This window comes from Mycteria americana, chromosome 8 (genome assembly GCF_035582795.1).
Source record: "Mycteria americana isolate JAX WOST 10 ecotype Jacksonville Zoo and Gardens chromosome 8, USCA_MyAme_1.0, whole genome shotgun sequence".
Classification (NCBI taxonomy): domain Eukaryota; kingdom Metazoa; phylum Chordata; class Aves; order Ciconiiformes; family Ciconiidae; genus Mycteria; species Mycteria americana.
In genome coordinates, this window is record NC_134372.1 from 14,031,877 (window position 1) to 14,048,410 (window position 16,534).

The 16,534-nt window shown below is 38.1% G+C and overlaps 1 protein-coding gene across 7 annotated transcripts in view; it reads left to right on the forward strand.

Annotated features, from left to right (window-relative positions):
- Positions 1 to 16,534, forward strand: part of FABP6 (fatty acid binding protein 6) — a 46,246-nt gene that overhangs the window by 21,144 nt on the left and 8,568 nt on the right. The window lies entirely within an intron of this gene.

Genomic DNA, 16,534 nt, shown 5'->3' on the forward strand with positions numbered 1-16,534 from the left:
CGATTTCAACAGGAGTTTGCCCAGCAAAGAACTGAACAAGTACGCAGTAAAGCCCTTGGAATTTTGCCCAATGTTTTTCACCTGGCAGTGTCCCTTTATGCATATTTCATAACATGGCCTATCCTGTACTTGCAGACATAGAACAGACTTTGCAACTGTCTCATGTATGAAAGTTTTAAATGCTTGTGTAAGCCACTCTATTAAAACAAAGTAGTATTTTATAGTTCAGAACACCGACGTCTATTTTAATACAATGTAATTGGGTAAATTTGATACTCTTTGTCTGGTTTTTCATCATGGGCTCGTATATATGTATGAATGGGTTTCTTAAATTTTTATCTCTGTGGTACAGTGAAATTTTTGTAATTGTAAGGGTTTTTTCCTCTGTGGCATAAATTTAATAAAAAAAGGATTCATGATACTCATTATGTTTTTCCCTCAGAATAAAATCAAATTGGCTGATTGGTGTAGGCTTGGACCAGTGATAGACCAGATAAATACTGCTTCTGCATTCAGATTGGAGGCCAGGAATTCTTTGTCGCATCAGTAGAGAGACTGTAGTTAAAATTTGACTATAGTTTTGCTTCTTCGACACCAATCTCAATTTGATTCTAATTTCTGAAGTCACCCAGGGTGAGTCAGATCTGGTCAAGCCAAAATAAGCTCTTGAATCATTCCCAAATGATGGAAAAAATGAGTCAATGCAGAGAGCAAAGCAAGTAGAGACAGTCATTACAGGCATAAAGCAACCACAGAGCTTTATATGTCTGAATGGAAGAGAAGGTCCACCCAGTGAGTCAAGGCAGAATATAACTGGGTTTCAGGGCTCTTCTGTTAGCAGAGCTGGGGAATGGCCAGAAGAGAGGTACGAGAGCTATGAATGGGGAGGAAAAATGGACCGATACTTATGTTATGCGATTGTTTTTGGATTAATGTAAAACAATACACCCAGAAGGGAATAGGTTTGAGCTGTGGCTTGGACTCGAACATTCTTTTGAGGGGAGACTAGGATAATTAACAACGTGGAAATAGGCAGTGGACTTAAAACTCTGAAGGCAGGTGATGAGGCTGTGACATGTCTTACACAGTGAGAACACAGTTCCGTGCATTCATTAGCATTTTTGTTGCCAACTGTATTGGCCTGGGTACACATATTGCAATTAATAACTGTGCTTTCTCAATAGTTCTGGGAGAATCTGTGCTACTGTCATATACCACAGGGAATAGTTACTATTTTGCACAAACTGCTGTTAGCTGTGGGAAAATGTCTCATGCAGAGACCTAGAAAACAGGAGAACTTGATATAACACAGTAACACATCAAAAGTCATGTTTAAATATGCTTTATTTTTTGATAGTAGTGCTTCCTGGCTGTTCATGATCATAGGCAAAATACAGTGCAGGTGCTGAGTCAAGAATCAAGAAGAGTTACTATAATACGGAGTTGGCTCTATGAGTATGGTTACAAAATTTGGTGAAAATTCCTTGTATAAAGGCTGGACCTCAATAATAATTTTAATTTACAGTCAGGTATGTACCAAGACAAAATCCTTTTCTTTTAGTTCTTTTCTCCTCATTTGTAGCCTATTGCTGCTACCTCATTACTACACTGTTCTTTGCTAGTGCAGTAAATCTGGAGACCTAATGGTGCACAAGCCCCTTTGAGGACAGCACTGACTTTTAAAATATTCATTTCTATGCGGATCAGGGATATCCCAGTCTGGCTGTAATCAGAGGAAGAAGGAAGGAGACAAATAATCACTGAACATGGCTGTTTAGGGAGCAATTTCTGTCAAAAAAACAATCAGCAGCAAAGGTGGATATGAGCTGGCCTTGCACCCCCAAGCACAAGTAAGAGTGATGTGGTCTTGTTTGATAGCCATAATAGTATAATTGCTTCTTTCTATTCCTTCATCCTCTAGCCAGCTGCTTCTCCTTCACTGTGCTGAAATGCCTGTTGTTTCTCTCTGCTAACTGCTGAGTAATGTAGGGCTAGTGAAAGGTGCCAGACTGACAGCAGTGGGATCTGCACTTCTTTGTTTATACCCAGAGTGCAGGTATATCACGAGCCCTGACAGCGCTTCTTGCTATACTGGCGAGATACAGCCCTGACCTGCAGGGACAAATCACAAAGCAGAGGATCCTTCAGAGCAGTTTGGTTCTTGTTTATTTTTCTGTTTGTCAAAATGGTGCCAGCTGTGGTAGTGAATTGCATGTTCTGGAACAGCAGCACAACTCTGCTTCCAGCCAGTGATCCAGAGATCAGTTTATAGCCTGAGTTATTCCAAATGGAATAGACCTTTGTGCTATGAAATCAGTTTGCAGCAAGTCTCCAGCCGCTGCGAGTTGAACTGACTAGCAAATTTTATCTCACCCAGGCTTAATGAACAGTCATCAGGTAGTAATGATCCTACCAATCTTGATTTAAATGTAAGTTATAGCAGGGGTTGGATTCCATATCACTAGAGTAATTTCTTGTGCCATCCAAACCTCATCAAAGCATCTTGGTAAAAATGATTTAAGCTAACATGTTGTACTGCACGTTGGCAAGCAGCTAAGGGAACCCTTGTATCGGTTACTGTGGCTCAGTGGTAATGTGTTAACTCACAGTAACTTAATTGTGTGCCTCAGTCCTGTGTTTTACTCAGACAGACGTAACTCCAGGCTTTTTTTTGGCTTTGTTTTAATATCAGGATAACAACACTAGCAAGGGTGTGTCCATCAATGCCACCTTCAGTAGGTAAACTCTAGATTTTTTTTTGAGAGAGAGATATTTAAACATTCATTATGATAATGAAGAAAACAAACAAACAAAAATTATATAAACTCATATCTGACCCTGTGTGAAAAAAATAATACAGAGGCCACAGTAACTCCAGAGCTGGCTCAGCCAAGCAATGTCACTTTCTCTTTCACAGCTCTATTTCTCTTTAATTTTTTATTTGGATCATGTCTGTATGTAGGTCACAATGACTTAAAAGAGAAGGCACTGACTGGGCAAAAACAAACCTTTCAAAAAAATACCATTGTTGTAGGAGGATTCCTTCTCAAACAGAAGACTGAAAATTAGTACTGAAAGGATTTTACTGTTCACTGCTATTTCAGTTAGTTGTGATTCCGGTTACCAGCAACTGAGCAGAGGGGGACCTGCAGTGGTTGTTCTCAGCTTGCCTGTCTCCTACTTGTAAGCTTATCCAGTGCACAGCAGCAAGATGCTATGAAGCTGGTTCAAGCCATTTCTCTTCCTGACTTTGTGTGCTGTGATGAGCCCATATAAATCAATTCTAGCTTGATCATCCTTCCTCAGTAATAAAGAAGAGACGTGAAACCTCTCACTGTGGCTTCCCACACCAGTCTACATTTCTGCTTTCCTTCAGTCCCTAAATACAGGGTCTGGACAAAAACCTCTCCTGCTGCTTCCGCCCTTGTGAACATCACTCAGTGACCAATAGCCACCGTAGTGTTTCTGTACTTCTCTGCAGGAATTACTCCTTTATGCAGGACCTACATAGTCCATACATCTTTTCTGAGCAAACTACTTTTCAGCTTTGAGGAAGCCTGAAGAGGCGAGGGAAAGCAGATATTCTGTATAGCCCTCTGGTCAGCCTTTGTGCAAGCACAGGAATAGCAGCATGTAACAATAATCTAATAAGCATTTCTTCTAGGAGAGGAAGCTGGAGGCAGTGGCAGTGATGCAGCTGTGAAGAGTTAGGGCACAGAAGGTCTAAATGCCTCTGGCCAAAGAGCTCTTAGTGACACGTAGGTTACAAATAGTAATGCTGTGTGCCAACAGTGCAGATAAAAAAAAAACACAAAACCAAGGTGTAAACTGGGCCTAAGAGTACAAATTGCTTGTAGAAAAGCAGTATAGAAATGCAGATTGATGTTTTTGAAGTCAACAATGGAAACCAATAGATTCCCCTTGGTTTTAAAATCCATATTATGCACCCAGATTTTGCATCACAGTCCAGGCATGTGCGATTAGCAAAACTTAATTTTTTTCTCTATGCCAGTTCCCGGAGATAGCAATAACTTTAAGGCATTGTGAAGCAGTGGAGGTGTATTTTTATAGTGAATCATCTTTTCACAAAGATTAGGACTTTTGAGATGTATGCTCTCAGAGGATGATGTTCGTCTGCAGAAAAACATTTTTTTATTTTGAATGAGTATGGTCTTTTTGATATTTTTTTTTAACATTTCCAATATTTTTTTTTTGTTTCCTGCAATATTTTCAAATGATTGTGTTGCTTTTATCATCTTACCAAATTACTGTTATAAAGGTTTATTTAATTACTACATTTTCTAGTAAGCTAAGAGTTTTGGTAAACTAACTTTGTCAAAGTTCATTTGCATAGTAGCAAACAAAAATATCAAGGTGATTTAGACTATTTTGAATCCTTGATAAAGGAATTAACTAAGTGGTTTAAAACATTTGAAAATTATTTTCCAGGTTTGTGCCAAGTATAACTTTTGAGAGATGCGCCAAAGAAGCAGAATCTGTTTCATGCTTGTATTTTCCTACTATGTTGTGAGTTTCATTTGTGGCCAAAGGACATTTTTCATTTGGCTTAGCAGCCAAGGTAGAAATGGTTGATTGTATTGTCATAGACTCGTAATTCAGATTGGAAGGGACCTCCAGAGGTCATCTAGTCCGACCCCCCACTCAAAACATGTCTAGTTAAAGGCATGATACCTTAAAGTTTAGATGGTCAGGGCCATCTCTACTTGAGTCTTGACCCAGTACTAAGGATGGAGATTCCACAACCTCCCTGGGCCACCTGTTCCAATATTTCACCAGCCTCATGGTTTAAAAAAAAAAAAAAATTCATAATAGGTAATAGAATTTCTCATATTCCCAGTTGTGTCAGTTCTTCCTCCTCTTATCACGGTGCCTCTGAGAAGTGTCTGACTCCATCTTTTCTCTTTCCTCCAGTGAGGTAGTTGTAGAATGCAATAAGGTCTCCCCTTTGTCTTCATTTCTCCAAGCTGAAGAGACCCAGTTCTTTCATCCTCTCCTCATACATGGTACCTTTAAGTATTAGCATTTCCACAGGTGGCAAGAGGAAAGCTAGGCATAAAAATGTAGGCAAACCAGAGATTTAATCCTCTAAGTATAGCTTCAGTCACTGTTAATTATGAAGTGTTTTATTGCTGATTCCAGTATCACTCAGTGGGAGACCTGCACCCGTTTTGTATTATTTGTATTTGTATTATATAGAAATAAAAATTATTTCTATTTTTTCCATATGTTAGCCTTCTTACACATCTCTTCTCTCTTTCAGCATTTTTTTCTCCCCTATCCCATCTGCCAAAATGAAAGTAATGAAATAGTTAATATTGGTATGTAAAGCATCACAGACTTGCATGAGTCTAACATTCAAAGGAGGTGAATAGAGCAGGATAAATGATATTTATTTCTCTTCAAACAATTGTCTCAGCCTGCCTGTTTTACAGGCTCCAGAATACAACAGGATGGTGGTTTATATCCAGCATACCCTTGAGAACTATCCTGTAATCACAACAGATCACAATAGAAACTCAACTGTCATAAGAGAAGGTGAGAGCTAATTTTCAGGTGTGCTAAGCAGTAGTGGACCCACAGACATCACTCTCTGACCTTGAGAAAAGTACTAGCTCAATTCCTCTGGCCTTTGCAACATATTATTTGTAAGGGATATTGACAGCTTCAAGAGAAAAGTGTACTAGAACTGTAAAGAATTAGTAATTAATAATCACAAAGGGCTGAAGAAATTTGTATTTCAGTCCTTGGAGACAGACCTTGCAGTTCAAATCAATATCAGAATGTCCTCATCACACTTCTCTCTGCATTAGCAAGTTGAGAGGGATTTTTATGATAAAGCCTGATCTTGCCGTCATCCTGTCTTTGCATGCAGGAATCATTATCATGGCTTATTCTGCATGAAGAATTTTGCATTCTACCAAGAAGTAAAATGAAAAAAACAAGCACAATGAAAGCAAAAGGCAGCCCACCTTGAACCAAGGCAATATTGTGTTGCAAGATAGTCCTTGGCAACCTGAAGCCAAACAGAGCCCCTTTGTGTTAGCAGAGAGTAAACTCAAGCAAAGATGATAGTGGCTTGTTTACAGAATCTCATCAGGTGCTTCTAGCAAAAAAAGAGCTTTGAAGGTGGGTGGAAGACTTGCTGTTAAACAAGCACAGTGTAGCATTTTCAATCAGTATATTTAATAATCTGCCTATATCTCGAATTTTGTAAATACGACGAAAATTCCAGTATCATGCAGGAAGACCTTAAGTATTTTGGTTTCTTTAAACCTCCCGTCTTTTGGGACACAATCTGCAACTGGCCTTATAAGCCACAGATTTTGGCACAGAAGTCCATCTGTGGCGTACTTGAACGTTTGTTCAGCTAAGAAGCAGAATTAAAGCTTTATCACTAGATGGCAGTATAGGTTATGACACAGATGTCTCTACCTCATTTTCAGAGTCTGCTCTGAAAGGCCATGCCTACTCTGTAGAAATATTCACAGAAATTCAGACTGGTTTTAGAACCACCTCAGCATGCTCACCAGGGGAGTCACGAGGATAATCCTGAGCACTAGAATCCTGCATTAATGGTGGATGCAACTGGTTTTTAAACTTTGTGCAAACTTTGTCAAAGCATTTTCTGTCTGAGGACCCAGAATATTGGGAAGTTGGCACCCTATCCAGTCACTGAACTAAACATCCAAATTTTTAGCATCCTGAGAATGGTGAGCTGTATGTGTTACCAAACTGAGCCATTCAAAAAATGCAAGTTTAGGTAAAAATGAACTTTAAAACAAAAAAACAATTATCATTGTTTAGTTTTTTGTTCCCTGCTGCTTTCCTATCATTTAGGAGGGAAAGAGCTGTTGTTTGGTACTATGAAGTAAAGAAACTTCCAAGTGGAAGTTCAGATTTTGAAGTGTTTTCAAGATTTTCCTTCTGATTCCGGAAGGAAGCTGTAAGAGAAATATGGCTTATTCCAGGTTTAAAGATAAAATCATGGCTGTTAACTACATAGTCTCATTTTCCCAGTTTTATGTCAGTGTTGTTCGATTAATAGCAGCAAATTTATTGTTGACCAACTCAAGAATAAATAAAACCATTGAAGAGGGACACTACAGGCTAGATGTAATAAAAACAGTTAATAGAACAAGCAGATGCAAAGATCTGTTTGTTTTGGAGATGGTGAAGAAATGGTATGTGAGATGTATGTATTTTCTCTGCTACAAAAGTATATTTATTTATCCTGTTAAAGGTATCTAAGGAAATATAAACAATTTCAGATTGTAAAATACGCAGTGAGATGTTACTGTGAATCATACACATCAAAGCATAACTGAAGCCCAAAAAAGTACTTATATGCAAAGAAAACTGGCCTTTCTCATATTTCAAGGAAAGAAATGCATCCTTCTCTGCATCGCACATTTTCAAACTCTTCCTCTTCTTGCACAATTAACCTGCATCAGTATTTTCAGTGTGGCACATTAAGAAAAATTTACTCAAATACTGGTTTCTCATATCTGCCTTTGAAATTCTTTAAGACAAAATCCTTGTTTGCTTGGCTTACTGGGGTAGCAAATAGTTTATCATCATCACCAGATAGCTGTCTGTTCCATCTTCTCTTCAGGTGAGCTACAGGAGAATAGAATAGAGGAAAAGCTTGAGAGAGTGAGGGAGATTGGAGGGAACTAGCAAACATGATTTTAAAATATAAAAAAAAGTCAACCGCAAAACAGATGTGCCTTCAAAAAAAAATAGTAGTATCTAAATTTAATGTTCCCTTTAACAGAGATTCAGGAACTGCAGCTGAAGGAATCCCTTGGAACAGCAGAATTTAATTGTGCATGGGGTTTATGTGCACAAATAAAGCACCAGGCTTTACAAGTGCAATAGATGGAGGTTAATACACTTCAGGAAAATCAGTGGAGATACAGGGCAAAGTGCTGGAGAAACCATTATATCTGAAAGATGGAGGGGTGTCTATTGTTTTAACAGACAGCAGTGAATCAGGATTTCTGGCTACTAATCCCATCTCATATGACCTGGGGCAAACTACATAATCTGTATTTAAAATACAGTACTATTGCTTTAATGATGGAGGGCAGGGGAGCAGCAGTCTGGAAAGCAGGATGCATAATAAAGTATTCTGTGTTTATTCCATGCATGCTGAACTCTGAGTAACCCTTGCAGTAGAAGGAGTTCCCCTGGCAGGCCAAGTGTGGAATTTGGCCTTTCTTTAGCTCTGCCACTTTGTGTATTTGCTTCAGTAACCATTGATGATCCAGATACAGAGATGTTGACATTACAGAAGTAAAGATGCATGAAAATAAGGAAGTTGTGAAATCGCAGTATCTTAAGAAAAAAAAATTTTTTTTAATGTCTTCCATGTTGGAAATAAGAAAGCACTGTGTTGGCAATTTCAGTAGAAACAGTGTGTTTCAAAATCAAAAGATGTATTTCAATTTACTGGAATGACCTAGAAAGTTTTCTTTTGAGACATACGAAACACATATCTGTATTTCTAAATGGGGAATGTCTTATTGAAGCTGAAAGTTAACCCCTTCCTCAGCACCCATTGCTAGCCTGCATTTTTCGTATACGTATCATGGAGTAAACTCTGCAATAGACTAAAGAAAATGCTCTGAGTATCCCAAACTAGAGGGAAAAGGTGAAGGGAATTGAACTGCTATCAAGGTACAGTTATTAAAAGGCACTTGTATATAATGCATTAATGGATTTGAAAACAAACATTTCACATGTTTTAAAAATGTGTTTGCTTTAAAGCAAAGAAAAAAATTTGTGGTTTTCCAGTATTAACTGATTTAAAAAATCCAGAAGCAGCATGGTATGTAAAAATATTATTCCAACAAAAAATATAGACTTTTTTTATATGTAAGTTCTGTATAAGCTTGCATGTTGAACAGAGATCATGTAATTCAGCATCTACACTGTAAGTTAGAAATATTTTCTAAGGAGGCAGCTTAGCTATACATTCAATAAAACTAGGTTGGCCATGGATATGAGAGCAATTTGGACTAGACATAGTGCTGGGGTTATGTGAGACCCTTACAGGTCTCTCTGGACTGCTGTCACTCTCTCTCAGCACATTGATTCCTTAAAATAAAGGAAAAACAAGGAAAAGACAGAAGCTCTTACTGTCTTTGTTCTTCCTTGAAACAGTACTTAAAACTAATGAGTTTTTCTTTAAACAGTATAAGGCAGAAACAGAGACAAGTGGAAAAATAATCTGTCCCTGTGCTTCAAAATGTGGTCATTTTTTTAAACGACTCCTTACCAACATGAAGAAATCTTTTGTGTTAAATAAATATGACACAAAGTTCTGCAAAATCCTGAACAACTCCAATTCCTGTTAGATTCTCAATTAATACAACAAAATACATTGTCTTGTAAGACTAAATAGTAGTCTTTTATTAAGTAGATAATGTTTGTTGTTAAAAGTCCATAATTTCCTTCCTTGTTATCCATAGGCTGCACACCAGTAGCCTGTGCTTAAGAAGCCAATAATGTGATTAAAATTGAGAAAGGCAAATAATTTGTGTGTAATTTCCTTTTTTTAAAGAACTTTCCATTTGCAGTGTTCCTTATATTATATTTCTATAGATTTTGAAAAGCTCTCTCTTCTGTATAGCAGATAGCACTTAAAAACTGAGTTATTGTTTTATAACATGATTTGTTTGGGAGGAAACAGAGCAGCTCTTAGCAGAATTCCTACAGAAAGAACAAGTTAAAACATGGTGTTATGTATTGTTCTTTATTGACTTCAGTAGACTTAGTTAAAGGCAAGCTCTGTGCAGCATTGCTCCAAAAAAGCTTAAATCAACATCATGTACACTAAACCATCAGTTGCTTAGTTTCTTAGGTGGAGCAAAGCATTCTGTGATTATTACAGTGGAGTGAATGTTGCCTGCTAGAATGCAATCAAAGGGCGCTGCAGCAGAGGTATGTCAGAAGTAGGAATAACTGTAAAATATGCAAGTCAGTTCAGTGCATATGAAAATGCAAGCTCTAGGACTGGTTTCAGCAAGTTGTCCAGCTATTGTGAGAGACCTGCTGCCACCAGAGTCCATGCAGAATTCCAGTTTATGCTGTAGAAGCAGGCTAAGTTCCTGAAACACTGAGTCCTGGCTTCATCCCATGTTCATCCTGCTGCCTTCTAAGCCTAATTTGAACAAATGACCATACAAATTTTGTAGGTAACTGTAGCTGTAGAGAGGGGGCTTCCAGAGCATGATACCTTCCAAATACATTGAGGCTAAGGAAGAACTGGATTTTTTTTTTCTTGGTGGTGGTGCTGGTGTGTGGTGGTGACAGCCTATTGCATTCAGTTACCCTCCCTGCTATCAGTTCCCACTAATTTTAAATGCAAGTACAGTGCACATTCATTTTATATTGGTACATAGCTTTTTTTCCCCCCTTTTGGTGGTGACTGAGGATTGCTTAGAAGACCACTGCCATGTGATGGAAGTCTCCAAATTAGACTAGATTACCTTGAAGATAAACTCCCATTTGGAGCTATGTTGTCCTGATGTGTCAGCAAGTACAACCATATAGATACTATCAAGTAATAAAATCTTTACAACACATCACATGAACTATGTAGATAAAGGGGAGATTACTATTGGGTTTTGGTCAGAAAGGTCCGAAAGAGTAGTTGTAATGATTCCTATCTTTAGGGATGTCAGTTACTAACTTTATTAGAACTATAGTTACTTTCTGTTAGGGACTTCTAGTATAAATACATGGAACAAAGAAATATATAGAGGTAGTATCTTTAACTCAGTTTGCTTTTACCAGAAGACTCTGCAGATAGGCTTTAATTATATCTTTCATTTTAGCAACTTTTTAAAAATTGTCTGTATTAGACTAAAACCATTGAGGTTCAAAATGTTCCATAGTGTCTCTTAATCCAAAGATGGTATTTCAAAGAAATCTTAACAGTTTTGTGTGAGCCAAATTGATAGTAGCCAAAGTTAGTTTTACTGTGCATTTTCTGATTACATGAGTCAAAAGTGGCATAACAAAAATCTTCAAGTTTTCTGTTGTAGTCATTACTAAAACTTAAAAATCAAGATCGCTTCCTATTTCTGGTATCAGTCCCCATTACCATTGAATTGGATGCAATTGATGACATTAGTATAAGATAACTGATTAAAGGGAAGAATCCTCAAGAAAGAAAAGAACAATTAGATTCCAAGAAGTTGCTGGTATCAATCTTACTGTAAAACCAAAACATTTTAGTATGTCTGTTAATGATCTTATTTTGAAAGGTGGGGAGTGTACCAATGAAACCTGTTGTTGAGCTGGAAAATGTTATAGGTCACAGTCACCTCTGTTCCAAAAAGGTGGAAACCTTTTTGGTTTCTGAAATTGGAGCAAGTGAAGAGGAATACTTGGATGATAAGAGGAAGTAGTAGTCTGTCATTTCAGAATTGTCTAACAGAGTTTGGCATGGCTTAGCCAGTTTAATTTACCCTAGCAAAAAAGAGGATGTAGCTGCTCTCTAAAGCACTTTGGGCTAAACTCAAAGAAGTTCTACTTAAGAGAAGGGGCAATGCTAGCACAAGTACAAACAGACTTAGAAATATCATGCATTAATTTAAACTAGAAATTAAAAGAAGATTTTTACATACCAGGGAGTAAACTGCCTGCTACAGTAACAAAGACAAGAAATTGTATAGACTGCTATCAATTCTAGAAGAGACTGGAATGATAACAGAGATTTCCCTCCCAGTTCTTTGTTTTGGTGCTTCTGAGTCCAGGAGTGCCGATTTCATTTACTTGGGTGTTGAACTCTGAAGAGACAATAGGAAATAATGAGTTCAGAGAATTTGTACTGAGCCTTCAGCTTGCAGAAAATTTGTTCAGTGAACCTGTTCAGTGAACACATTACTAGCTAAATTAGCATGAGCATAATTCTGCTTTTCCTCTCCAGAACCTTGTTTACGATTATCAGTTTGGATGTCTTTATTCTTTGAATATAGATCATAAAGTATAACTCTGACCATGATTACAGTGAGCGTTTTTCAGTGGCATAGCCACCTTGTGCTGATATTCCACCAGCTGCTTGTTCCCTTCTCCATGCCAATACTTGCCTTATGCCAGTACAACTGTTTGTGTGATCATGTGAAGAACTGGATCAGAGCACTGATCCAGCTGAAAAATACCTTTTCATTTTATCTTTGGTATTTTTAATTCAAATGAGACCCTCGCTCTGGTTGCTACACTGCTGCATAAATGGTTGTGCCAGCACAAAGTAGGAGGTGGCTCAAAAACAGCTAGGAATAACTTGAGCAATTTAAGCAGCACTGTCATATCCTCAGGCTGTTCTCAGTCGCTGTGTGGTTTGCAGTCATTGCTAGGCCAATGAAAGGGCTATGTGTTGATGATGATGATGATGCCATTCATCTTCCCCTCCTCTCTCTTGTACCTCCTGTTGTACTGGCAGGGCCTGACCGTGCAATTGAGGCAGTTCAGAGAACCAAATCAGCTGAAAACTGATGAAACCACCTGAAAACCAGGCACTACTTCTTTCATATATTTTTCCCTAGGTTTAGTTTTCTGTCTTTTAGTTGCCCAAAACAGACCTCAGCAATCCCACTGAGGTAGCACTCAGAGATCAGGAACACCAGTCAGGGGCAGCAGAACCAAACACTTCCTACAGAGGCTATGCCAGCTTGCACAGCTTGAATGAATCACTTGCTTATCTTGCTCTCTGGAAACTACCTTTCTGGAGATCCAAACAGACTAAAGGTTTTCCTGATAGTGTTTTGGCAGGAAATGATCACATTTGCTTTTAGGGAGTCCCAAAAATACTGGATTTTTGGAAGATCTGTGCCTTTCTCCCCTGCAAATGTTTGTATCTCTGAGTTTCTGGTAGGATCCTTTCTTTCCTGTTTTTTGTTAGGCAGATCCTACCCATCAGAATGTCACATCTGGGGCAAGGACAGAGTCTGTACTGTGTCACCTGTAGAAGTCCTGTAGAGCTGGCTGGTGCATTTCTGTTAAATATTTGGACTCTGTAACAAGCATTAGCTTTTCAACAATTCAGCCACATCTTGTTTGTAATTATTTTTCTAGTGCTTATGGGTTTAGAATAGTAATGCCTAGTACTATACTAAATGGATACTTAATAAGGCAACATTATAATAGGACTCCCATGGAATTACACATTACATTAACACCAAATGAGTTCATTCTGAATTCATTATGAATGATTACTCTGAATACCAAAGGAATTAATAATCATTAGCCATTTACTATGGAGGGTTGCTGAATAATTGCCAGATACAGCTATTTTAAGAATTTACAAGCTTTCCTGATCAAGTTTCATTCTGAAAGAATCATTAAGTGTAACTTTCTTTTCACTGGAGAGTTCCTACTTTTATTTTGAATCTGTACTCCTTGTTCAATTGCATTCCAGTTCTAAAAGCACTTCAAAGATAGTCACTCAGCCTAGTTCATTCACTAATGGAATTACTTTCCTTATCTCCATTTTGTCTTTCAGTGTATCTCAGTTGGCTTTATACAAAGCATCTGAAAGGTTAATAAACTTTAAAGCATGCTGGGAGACAATCAAGGGCAGGGTGACTCCGACATGACAAAAAGAATGCAAAAGTGTTATATTTATGACTTTGTAGCAAGTAAATTCTAAGATATCTAAAGATATCCAAGGCCTTTCGTTTGGTTCCTGAAAGTTCCTTCTGTTCCTACTAACATTTGAAGACTCAGCTATTTTGCATATCAGAGGTAGCTGACTTGGGAGACAGAGGGAATTAACTGCTCACTTTAGATGAACTTGTCCTTTGGGTATAAGCTTCCACAAGAGTTTACTTCTTTGACAACTTATTCGTGCTAACTATCTACAGCAGCCACACAGTTACAACTCACGTCATCCTGATAGATTCAAATACAGTGTTGAGCTTTTCTGTATAACTTCGCGTTGTAACTTACAGTTTGATTCCTGCCTGTAGTCCTGACAATACACATTCAAATAGTGTCAAATACACATTATAGTGTCACAAATAGTGTCAAATTATTATACACAAATAGTGTCAAATACACATTCAAATAGTGTGATTTACTATGTTTTGATGTTAGATCAGTGACTCAGGATTCAAAGTTAGGTAAGCACAACCGTGAATGCATATTTTGGGGTTGTTTTGGGTTTTTTTCCCACTCAGTGAGACAAATTCAGTGTAAAAAGCCTGTGCACCCTAGACCTTGCAAAATAAGGTTATGCCATTTCCTTGCATTCTGTCTGGAAGCAGTGCTGCTCCATCGAAGTATGTGCACCCTTATTTGTGTTTCTCTGTGGCAGCTGAATCCACTCGGTGGGTTTCAGAAATGCCAGTCTGCCACAAATAGCATTTGCACATAAAGTTAGATTCATTAAATTTTGTTGAAGTGTTAGTTCAACTGCAGATGGTTCCCACTGAATTCAGGGGAGCCAGCATTTGGCCTCTGATCTATAATGTTTAATTAAATCTGTATGAAGCAGTCCTGTGTGTTGTTGATTGCCAAGTGAGCAATACAAATGTATTTGTGTTTAAGAAAGGCTAATACTGTATGATATTTCATTGCTTAAACCAATGCTTAGGAAATCATCTTCATTTAGAACTATGTCCCAAAATGAAACATATGAAGATAATTGCTTGTATAAATACTGATATATTTTTATATATTATATAAATGATACATTTAACATTACTTTTATTTTTACAGGAATTTATTTTTTTTACAGTTAGAGAACGAGGGGATCGGCAATTCATCTTGGAGATTCAGCTGTGGCACGGGGCTAGTTGCAAACCCTGGCACGCTCTAACTGAAGTCAGAGGTTTCATGGGTGAGGTGAGGGCTCAGTGTAGGACGTGCTATCTGGCATACAGGCCCTGACAGTTGGCCACCAGATGGCAGACACAGTCTCCGATAGAGTAATGATATTTTCTTTGACCTACGTAAAGAACAGCTGCATCTTTCTCCATTGAAAATGATAGATAGTGCCGAGTACACTGAAGATAATGTCTACTTTCTGAAAGCTGTTTTCAGCTTTTACACCTGAAGCTTTTTATTCTTTTGCCTTTCTCTGTTACGATTCTCACCTTGTGCCAGGGAAATACCTCTTATTTTTCCACTGGTCTCAGTTATAGCTGTTAATTCAGTTGGATTTGAACTGAGTTCTGTTACGCAGAAGTATAACATAACCAAGGTTGTTTGCAGCAGTGTGCAGGCTCTACATTGTAGTAGTTGGAACAGATTAAATACACGTAATGTATTTTAAATACGTGTATACATAGACATAGATAATTTTGTTTTAATGTATTCTTCTTTTTTTTAACTGGATAATTCTGACATTCTCTGCACCATTTATTTCAAAGCCCGGCCCACTAAGGATGAAGCACTGCTGTAGGGGTATGCAAAAGCAACATCAACATCACAGCTCTGAAGAGACAGGAAAATCATGAATATTGTAAATGCAAAGTGTAAGGTCATTAAGTGGATACTGGTTTTAGCTGAAACTGAAGAGATAGGGACTTGGATGACTCACCTTAGCGATTGTGCAAGTGATCATAACTTCAGTAAAGTCAGAGGGCCTCCATTCCTTTATTCTTGGAATAAACATTGTCCTGACTCAGTATTTGGGAGACTGCTTAATGAAATTCTTCATTCTCCAATACACTATCAAATTTAATTACATTTTATAACAAAAAAGGCAGGAATGAAAATAAGGATTTATTTTAGAATAAGTGAGCAGAAACATGGGTGCAAATTCACAATGCATATAAAACCCTGCACAGACAGCTACAGATGATGGCATGTTTGCTCAAAACTTGTTCTAAGCTCATTCTGATCCTGAGCAACCAGGCTGAGCAAGCACGTTTATTAACACTGTGTAGCCTTACCTTTGTTGTTTGGATGGATGTTTGTAACCTGTCCTGGAACTTTCATGTACAGCGTAGCGTACAACTCCTTGGAGGTGAATAAACTCATACTTACTGTGTGGCAAGAGTGACCCACCCAGTCAAATAGTTATTCATTGGTAATTTACTGTACTACGCACTGGCTCTATGCCCACCACATTCCCACTGCAGGCAAGCTCTAAGTATTGTATAGTTGTGTAGATGTCAGCATTTTTATATCACATCACACGAAAGCTATCAATATAATTTGATCTTTAGAGACACAGAACATAAAAGCTCAAGTACTGTTCATATAATCTGATTATCTTTTTCCTGTGTCACCCAACTGTGGCATTTTTCTTATCCAGTTCGATCTATCTTCCAAGGTCCATGTGGAAGGTCCTGGTTACTATGCCAGTGGTATTGTCCCCCAATAAGTTTTATGTAAACAGAATAGTTTATGGCTTGAGTTCATTTACCTTCTTCACAGGGTTGTGCATGTCTCTCTGGAACACCAAGAGCCTAGTGCAAGACAGAGGCCTTCAGTGCTCAGCTAACCTGAGAACAGTCTCACCGGTCACCCACTCTCCAAAAGCACAGTTGGGGCTGGA